Consider the following 10,022-nt stretch of genomic DNA (forward strand, 5'->3'; position numbering starts at 1 on the left):
AGACTGTGGAGGCTTGAGGAGGGGCTGGCCCCAACTGCACGAGGGATATGGCTAGGGAGACGGTGTTCTCCTCCTCCTCCTCCTCCTCCTCCTCCTCCTCTCCTTGTCCCACCTGACAGACTCACTTCACCTCCTCTACCTGGAGATAATGATTCAGAAGAGGAGGACACACCCTCTCGCTGCCTGGAGGACAGAGATGGAATTGCGTTGTGATTAGCAGCTGCTGATCCAGAGTCTGGGCATTGATTTGGATTAAGGCCCGGTTGTGAAACTTTTAGCTGGGCTGGAGTAGCGAATGAGGCTTGTGCTGACCCCACAGAGGAGGCACAAGACAAGTTGGAGGAACCTGGAGCCACATTTGGAGTAGGGTTACGAGCTGTGGACTGTGCCAAGACCCCCTGGCAGTGGCGCTCCTCCCTGGCAGTGTGTCGTTCAGAAGTGGGAGGACGGCTGTTCAGAGGTGGATAGTGGTAGGGGAGGTTATAGAGGTCCCCTCCGAGTGCTGCCCCCAAACCCCGAACTACCCTTCGGTCCCTTGAAGCCAGGCTGCTGCTGCTGCCTAGTCCTGACCACCGGCCTGGATGATTGGTCTGAGAGAGGAAGACAAACAAAAACACATGTATGAAAGATTTTAACAATTTACTCTGCTTTCTGTCCATCAGTGAGTGTGTCATGTGCACTCTTTCAAAAACGATTCTCTGATAAGGAAGAAAAGTGCAAGAAAGAGAGGAAGGATGACATAGACTGGAACCCTGCTCCCTAAGGAACGGACACAAATGCAAACACACACAAACACGGCAATGTATCATATACATGTATGGAGACCTGCGCTCAAGGTATGCCCAAATTCCCACTCAAAGCATTGGGACACCCCGCCCCACACACACATACACACTGGGGAAGATGGCACATAAAGCAAGATAGCAGAAACAGGAGCCACCTGTTCTCTTTCACACTCGACTGCACCCCGTTATGCAACATATCTCATCAATGCCCCTCTTCTCTTTCACTCTCCCTGCACACACGCACAAACCCAAAATCACACTGGGACCAAGTGTACAATGTTCACTAAAGTAGTACAGTCTCATCTGACACTGAACCTTATGGGAGAGCAAGCTTTGTTGACGTTTGCCGACACGATGGCTGTGCATGTTTCACTGTGCTGTGCTTATGAGAATGCGTCTTTGTAATTGTATGCGTGCACACTGCAGTGTATGCAACATGGGTGTCAATAAGCATGTCTGTGGGTACATTTAGACGCCCATGGGCTTTCATGTGTATGAATGGGATAATGTTCCCATGTGCTTGTGCATGCAAATTAATATTAAAAGTAATGTAATTGCTGTGTTGAGCTGGCAGGAATTTGGTTTGAGAGGTAGAAATGTAATTAGCCAGAACACAGCTAACTGAATAAGTACAGTATAACAGTGGCAATGCTAATTCAATGAAATGGTTTCTATTCATAATACTTTCAACTTGAAATCAAATTAAAGAGGGGCAAGGAGAGAGAGAGTGGGGAAATCACAAAGCAACTTGAAAGCTCTGTGGGTAACAAATGATGCTCATTGGACACAGAAATGTTAGCTGTGATGCATAATCTAATCTTAAAGGTATAATATGTAGAAAGTATTGTTTAATGTTTGTAAACACACACCATTCAGAGTCCTCTCTGGCTTGCGCAAAAAGAGCAAGCTCCTTTCAGTGAGGATAAAGCAGTGATTCAGAGAAATAAAGCAGTATTTTATGATTGTTTCATGATGATTATGTTTAAAACACAAATAAACACACACACATACCTCTACAGAGTCTTACTATGCTGTGCTGCCATATTATTAGTGAACGCGGAGCTAAAATGTCACTGTTTGTGTGTGTGTTGGTAATAGACAGAGTGCTCTGTGCTTCAGTATCTGACAATGATGGGAAGGGGCGTCACAAGGTGGTGGTCAGGAGTTAGAGAGCTGCTCACCCTGCATTCTGTCATTGGCTGGGGGTTAAATCCCCATGTCAGCCAAGGCTACATTCCTGTCTAAATACAAATAAAAACAGAAAATCTAGGTAGACGCAAAGGTCTCTGCAGATACAGACACCACCACAGACTAACAGTACTACTTTATGCATTGTTTTTAAGATAAAACTACCAAGGCAACCCCTACATCCGGTGTACAGACACACACAGACTCACAAGGTTTAGCTTTTAAGTACATGTTGGGTCAAAAGATTGAAAAAGATTATTTGTACATGGTATGTGTAGAATTACAGAATTCTATTTAATAAAGTAGTCATTTTCATGCAGTAGTACTATGAATACTATGCAGTGCAATGGTTTGTGAAAGTTTTCACCCCCTGAATACTGCCTGACTTTTAATATATTGTGAGAAGCTATTTCTAGCTTGTTTTGCATTTCAAAGTATGAAAGGATTCTATGAGGATTTAGATGTGACTGGGCTTAGCTCTAATTTAGTCTGAGGCAGTATGGAGTAAAGGGTGAGGTAAATATGACAAATAAACAAGGTCCCGAGAACAGTAGAAAAAACAAGTGAACAAGGTCAACCTTGCTTTAAACCATTCTGTCCTTGATAATTATATCTATGATTGGGAAATGTTGAATTTCTAAATAAAATCTTAATCTTCCCATGCTGCATGGATCTGATGCTTGTATTTCCCCACACAGTACACACAAATACTTCCTGTCATGCGGATATCATCATTGATTTGGCTTTTGAAATATCTGAATTAGAGCCAAACAATCTACACTATGTCCTTTCATGTAAAAAAAAACCCACACACCATAGGGCTCTGCCAACACATCAAACAGTATGTCGTTGTCTACACAGATTACTTAAAGAGCCTGGGGAGTGAGTCTCTGCTTTCTAATGGGCTCTAATGGGTGGATAAACACTACAAGACGTCTTGTAGATTGCTTGATCTAATTAAGAGGAGTGAGAATTTCCATTTCAGCCAAATTTACTACATAGGGGAGCTGTGAAAGAAGGGTATTGCCATCATGTTGAAAATTCACAAAGGTGCTGTAGGTTTATGTGGAATGGTTTGATTTGGGCTAAATATCTAATCTTACAAAACATTCTGTAGTGTTTTTCCACTCTTAGATATTTGAAAAAAACAACAGAAGGTAAGGCGACAACAGTAGATACAAATTGGCAGACAACTTTGAAAGCAATAATTACCAGGCACAGTACAAAGAATTGGTTGTAGTAACATATGCTTTGTATCAAAGAGGCATTGCTGATTCATCTTTAGAAGAAGAAAAAAAAATTCTCCAATACAATGAATCAAATGCAATTAAAATCTTGGGTAAAGTTTAGGCGGTATATGTGCGAGTTCACAAGAAGGGCAGGACAGAGAATGAATGAAGGGCAAGCTCAATGAAAGAGAGGAGTAAACAAAATGAGAACAAAGGTGAGAAGGATGAGAAACTGGTGAGAAGGTGATTAAAAACTGAGATAAAGAAAAATTAGATCTACAATAGAACTGACAACAGGGTGCAGAGTGAAAGAGAGCAGGTCTGATTTACAAACTCAGGTGTCCTTTCTCAAGTACACACTCTGCAGCAAGCAGGCAGACTTTTCTCCAGTGACAGAATGGTCTGTGTGTCTGCAAACACTCTGGAGTATCTCTTACACACATACACAGGCCTATAAATACACATACACACACAAACATAGACCTAGGTAAATCAGAGTGATTTAAGGGGACCCTCTCCTGCAACCTTAGTTTTATAGGGAAGTGAAGAACACAGCAATGTGGTAATGGCCAAGCTTGCATAAAAGAGCTCCTTAAAACCCTAAAACATCCATATACAACGTTTGCTATTGCCTGTCTTATTTAGTTTTATATTGGGAGAAGAGACAGGGTGGAGAATTTATTTCCTGACTTTTTTCCCCCTTAAACAAAATAAAACTAACTAATTATAGGAACAGAACAGACTGTGGCAAGGTGTAACACAAGCCCAATGTACAAAGTACTTCTACTGTAACTGTTATCAATCACACACCATGGCTCAATATTGCTGCAGCCACACAACCAATTTTAATGAAGGCCATGGCGCTAAAATGCATTGGACACAAAAGTTTCCAACTATTCATAGTTAGATTAGAGAGGTAAAAGTTTGTAAATGTGAATTCCTTATATTCTCTGACACCCACATACTCTGTGAACAAAGTAATCCTGTGGTTCTTTGCAAGTGTGAAGCGCCGGGGTGTGAGACAATAACAGTGCAGTACACCCACATGGATCATACTCTAAAATCCCATTTAGACTATAACTAAGTGTTTTCTCCAACCATGACATGTGAGCCCAAATCATCGCACCTCATCCTGCCTACCTTTATCCCAACAGACTTATTCATAATTATTTTCATATTAATGTCAGTGTCACAGAAAGGTAGAGTCGGCGGGGTGCAAAAACCCAGGGCCCAGATTTAAAATACAACAAGTCCTTTTAAGTTCTGATGCAGTAGACAGTAAGATTGTTCACAAAGCCCTGAAACAAAAGTATTGTTCATTGGTCAACCATAATTTCTTTAGTTCTTGCTCAGAAAGTATCATTGAATATTCACAGACAAGGTTTGTACAGCAGTCTCCCACATCAACTGAAGGCAGTTGTCAGGATAAACCTGCAATAAACAATCAAACCAAGGGTGAAACTCTATCTGGTGCTTCAAGGCCATAGCATATCTTTACTTTGATCTTGGAGGTTTTCATCAATACACAACCCCCATAGGAAGTGAGTCACTTGCACAGTCTGCTTTCCCCTCCCTCTCTCCATCTTGACTGTTGTAGTCTTCATCTCACCTCTATTCCCTGCCTCTCCTCACTATTTTTCCTATATGGCTCTGCAAATTTTCCAACTGCTGTCTCACTCTACATATCACCTGTCTCTCTGATTTTTATGTGAAATTGAACTGATATTATATGACACAGGAAGAGCATTAAAATTCAGTAGCAGTAAATCTGCTACCGATCAGGATGGTAATTTCATCAAAGTAAGAACAAGGGACAGGGGAAAACAAGTAAATAGAGTTAAAGGTCAGAATTAATACAAAGGATTACTAGACTGGGTAGAAAGCACAGGAAAGGACACCAACACAAGGGTCAGACAAAAGAAGGAATTATTGAAAATTGCTCAATATGGGGACAGGGTTTGGTTGTTGAGATAGACATCATCTCTTGGTTAATCTTAACATTTTTGTGTACATTTAATGGATTTATCCCATAGAAATAGAACAGAGTAGACAATAGAGAGAGTAGAACAGGCAATGAACCTGTTTGTCATGGCCATCTGACTAGTTCAAAAGAAAATAGCGTTCAGCACTGCAAATTAACATTAGAAATATAATGATGGTTCGCAGCCGAGTGTGAAACCGCTGGGATGAGGATCAGCACCTCTAAATCTGAGGCCATGGCTCTCAGCAGGAAACAGGTGAATTGCTTACTCCAGGTAGGGAATGAGTCCTTACCCCAAGTGAAGGAGTTCAAGTACCTCGGGATCATGTTCACGGAGGGGACGATGGAGCGTGAGTTTGGCCGGAGAATCGGAGCAGCGGGGGCAGTGCTGCAGTCGCTCAATCGCACCATTGTGACGAAAAGAGAGCTGAGCTGGAAGGCAAAGCTCTCGATCTACCGGTCAATCTTCGTTCCTACCCTCACCTATGGTCATGAAAGCTGGGTCATGACCGAAAGAACGAGGTTGCGGGTACAAGCGGCCGAAATGGGTTTTCTCAGGAGGGTGGCTTGAGTCTCCCTTAGAGATAGGGTGAGAAGTTCAGCCATCCGTGAGGAATTATCTCCACACTGGCCTGGGAACGCCTCGGGATCCCCCAGTTTGAGCTGGTTAATGTGGCCCGGGAAAGGGAAGTTTGGGGTCCCCTGCTAAAGCTGCTGCCCCCGCGACCCGACCCCGGATAAGCGGTTGAAGATGAGATGAGATGAGATGAATGTAATGACTGTAATGACTTAGCCCAGTGCAACGGTCACAGTTCTTTGCAACGACAGCAGCACAAAGAAAAATGGCCACCACTCTGAGCATCCTGAAATGTTGATTTGAATGGGAACTTCCATTCTACTCTCATTCTATTTCTACGTTTTAAACTTTAGGGCGCACTCACACTGTCCATTCCTACCTTGCCCAAACCGGTTTTACGGGTAATGTCACTATACAGTGTCTCATTGTTTAAGACCATTTTGACTGAAAGCACATTCTGCAGTAACCAAACCTCTCATCAGCAGAAATAATAACAACCCGAGACTTGCCTTTGCTGAGGAGCATGTTGTGTGCACTTCAGTGATAAGAGTACGTTAAATCTATTTGTGTCTGATGGGAAACACTATGTTTGGCGTAGGACTGGGAGAAGAATGAACCCAAAGTGTGTTAAGAAGTCAGTTAAATTTTGAAGAGGAAGGGCTATGGTTTGGGGGATGTTTTCCACAGCAGGAGTTGGGCCTCTTGTACAGCTACATGGCAGGGTGAATGCAAATGTTTATTTGAACCTATTTCGGCAATATGCAATACCTTCACTGCAGTTGTCTCCCAAGAGATATATATATATATGCGTTGATTAGTTGACTAATCGCTCTAAATGACGACAACTGGCCAACCAATCCTCTGTCAGGGACAGCTCTAGCACTTCCTATTAATTTTTTAATCCTATAGCCCTAAGAAATGTTTAAATTTTCTCTTCTGACACAATGGTTACTGTTCTCTAATTTTGTTGACTGTTTTGTTGAAGTCCCTTGGTTATTTAAACAAAGAAAAACATGCTAGTACAGCAGTGGTATAGCCACAGTAGATTTTATATCAATTTCTGAACACTAAAAAATAACAGTATTTCCGAATAAATCAAGTATTAATACTTTTTGATCTCTAGTGTATTTCTTCATTATGTAACTTGCTTAAGAATGCCAGGGGCAGGAATGGCTGAATAGACCCTGACAGCTGGAGGATTGATGGTACGCTACTGCGGCCTGGAGACCATGCAGAGTAAGAGAGAAAGAGTGGGAGAGAGGGAAATCCTTTTTCTTCTTTTTTTTTGACAGGTGGGGTGGCATTGGAGCTGAGATGATAAAGAAAGATGGAGAGCACCAAAGTTGAGCTTATATTGCTCCACCTATCAATCCAGCCCATACTGCAGCAAACTGCTAACCAGCAGTCTGCATGTCACATCCTGAACTTTCATGCTGGAAGCATACTCTGGGAGGCAGGACACTAATGTGATGCACTGCAAGCTAATCGTCTCACAATACTCACAATCTTTAATACTGTTACTGCACTACTGCAAAATGATCAACATTAGGCTCATGTTATATTGAGAAACTGCAGGCAAACACAGTAACCTACTGCAACCCAAACAGGGTTGTGTGTGTCTGTAACTTGATAAATATTTAGACTTACAACAGACAGGGCATCTCCACTGCATATCAATGTGGCTACAATGTCAGAGACTAAGTAATATCTTGCCTATTTCTCTACAAAGACTTTACTATCAAAATAAATCAAACTTATTGACAGAAATAGCATGGAGAAAAAGTTTAAAATTGTATAACATTACAACACACAAACCATTGCATGCACTCCATTGCTGCTCACGCAATGCCAGATCTCCCAACGGCTTTATTCTCATAAGAAACGTATGTGTTGATGTTGGTGCACAATAACATCATTTTGTTTTTCTTGTCTGGTCCAAACAATTCAGATTCAAAGCACTTCATACACACAACACAGCCCCTCTCCTAAGCACCTGGGGAGAGCAGGACTGATTTGGAAAATACTGTATAATCATAATGCAAATTAGTTCACCAAGTTCTTTGATGATGTTGTCCATTTTAAAACAACTCGAAATGCCAACATTATCTAGCAAGACATTGATATTATCTTCACTTAAATGGAAAAAAGGACCACTAAAAACATGTGGTCATGAGCTCACTTTTAGCCAATGATATGAAACCATTTCCAATAACTTAACTATCAACAACAAAAGCTACGTAGGTCTTGTTGCTGACCACTTGGAGGTACTTAACCATACATAGATGCCGTCACAGACATCTTAAAGGTACATTAGTGTGGAATTTAGAGTTTCAGTTCAATTTTAGATTTGTTTCTTATTACTGTTTTTGACTGCCTAAATGTAGCTGATGTTGCTAATGACTGTGTGCATATTGGAGGCACACAACTGATAGACAGCTGATTACACATTGCCTAGCAACAGCAAGACGACTCTTACTGAAAAAACAACTCAATGAGAACTGGATCACAGCTGCAGGGGGCAGGAGCAGTGCAAGTTCCCCTCAGCTTTGAGGCGTCCAATGTGATCACGGACTAAGACTGGAGTCGCTGAACTTGGGCCTGATCTGTGATTCTTGGTCACTACTTATGATTGTCGATGTTGAGAAGTGAATGGCCCCTGGACTTCCACTTCCTCCCAGAGTGCAAAAGGCAGGCTAGCAAGTATTGAAGCCAGTGCCATGCTGTGGCCAGGAGGCCTAATGAGATTTCTTGAGCAGCTCTGACGGGCCTAGATGCTGAGAGTCTGGCACTGCTCATCAACCACCATCCCTAACAGGTATGTATGTGCATGCACGTTCGCATGTGTGCAGGTGCGTGTAATCATGGCAAAACTCATCGACCACCAGCCTGTGCCAATATGCTTGGTGAACACTGCCCAGAACCACAAGCAAGATGAGTGGGGTGGAAAGAGGAAGGTGACTGAATGAATAAAGATTAGGGAAGGTATCAGAGAGGATGGAGGGAATGAGAGATGTGAGGGGTGTTAAGTAGAAAAAAGGTGAGGAGGAGAGTAGAGGAAAAAAGTGCATAAAGAAGTGAGGGGTGGAAAGGTGACAGAAAGTGGCATAAACAACTGAGGGAAAGGACAAATAAGAGCGGACCAAAGAAATAAAAAGGAGGGGATGACACACAGGTCATAGTGAGGTAAAACAAGAAAGGAAGAGAGGAAAGGAGGAGAGGATAGCAAGAGGATAGATTGTCAGATGTTTGAGGGGCACAACAGGGGAAGTGGGAGCAAAGGGTGACAGCACAGACCCAGAGAAGATGAAAGAAAGAGATAATAAGAAAGCTAGAGTCTGTGATGAAGAGAAGTATAAGAGCGATGAGAGATCAATATATGGCAAGTAAGGTTGGAGTCTCTTCAGTGGAAAACTACATGGTGAAGAGGGACATAAACTACTCAGGAGCGACTAATGTGTCAACAGCATAAACATGACGGGTTCAATTGGTATCCAGAGAAAGAGGCTTCAATGAAATCCTGCTAAAATATCACTCAGTATATTTTACTGTCTGCTCATTTCACAATGACCTAACCAGAAAGGACAGCATGTCTACACCACCGTCTCTGTACGTAATTCTAGGAATTAAATGATTGTCACATACTGCTGCTCATGTTGGCTTAATGGGATGGTCTGCCTGATTTAATGTCTAATTTAAGTCATAAAATCTTAACTGTTCAACACAATTACCCATTAAGCTTTCAACATCCATGTTACCCTGAACATATAGACTACCCATTGAGATCCAATATTCGTCTTTGCAGTTAAATACATAAAACAAAATGGAAAATCATCCCTAGTGAATTCTCTTGGAGAGTGCTGCCGGCCAATTCTATCTCATCTACTTTCCTATCCAAAGACATGTATGCAATGGAATATATCCATGGCCTGTAGGAATGAATGAGTTTGCCTTTCAACATGTGTAAGCTCTATGGTAGACTGGCACCCAGGCCAACCTGTTATGCTGCAAACAAAATCTCCACCTGATTTTAGCTCCACACTTGTACACAACTATCCTTCCCTGTACACTTTAACTGTAACTTTATTGATTGCTGCGCCTGGCTGCTCCCCCAGGTGTCAACATGGTCCCCACTGGTGCTGACTAATTAATGCAGAAGCTGTGATCTATGCTCTGCATTACTCTCTGCCTAATATCTTCCTGTCAGCTGTCACTTCTGCTCACCATGTGCGTACAACTTTTCCTTTGGATTACTATGCACTGCT

General features: G+C 42.1%; 1 protein-coding gene across 1 annotated transcript in view; it reads right to left on the bottom strand.

The window, feature by feature from the left end:
* Positions 1–207: 207 nt before the first annotated feature.
* The window catches only part of ccser1 (coiled-coil serine-rich protein 1), a 127,194-nt gene continuing 117,379 nt past the window's right edge, over positions 208–10,022 (bottom strand). Inside the window, exon 12 of the mRNA XM_083912846.1 lies at positions 208–590. The gene's annotated coding sequence lies outside the window, so the exon portion shown is untranslated. The remainder of the gene's footprint in view (positions 591–10,022) is intronic.

This window comes from Echiichthys vipera, assembly GCF_963691815.1.
Source record: "Echiichthys vipera genome assembly, chromosome: 4".
Classification (NCBI taxonomy): domain Eukaryota; kingdom Metazoa; phylum Chordata; class Actinopteri; order Perciformes; family Trachinidae; genus Echiichthys; species Echiichthys vipera.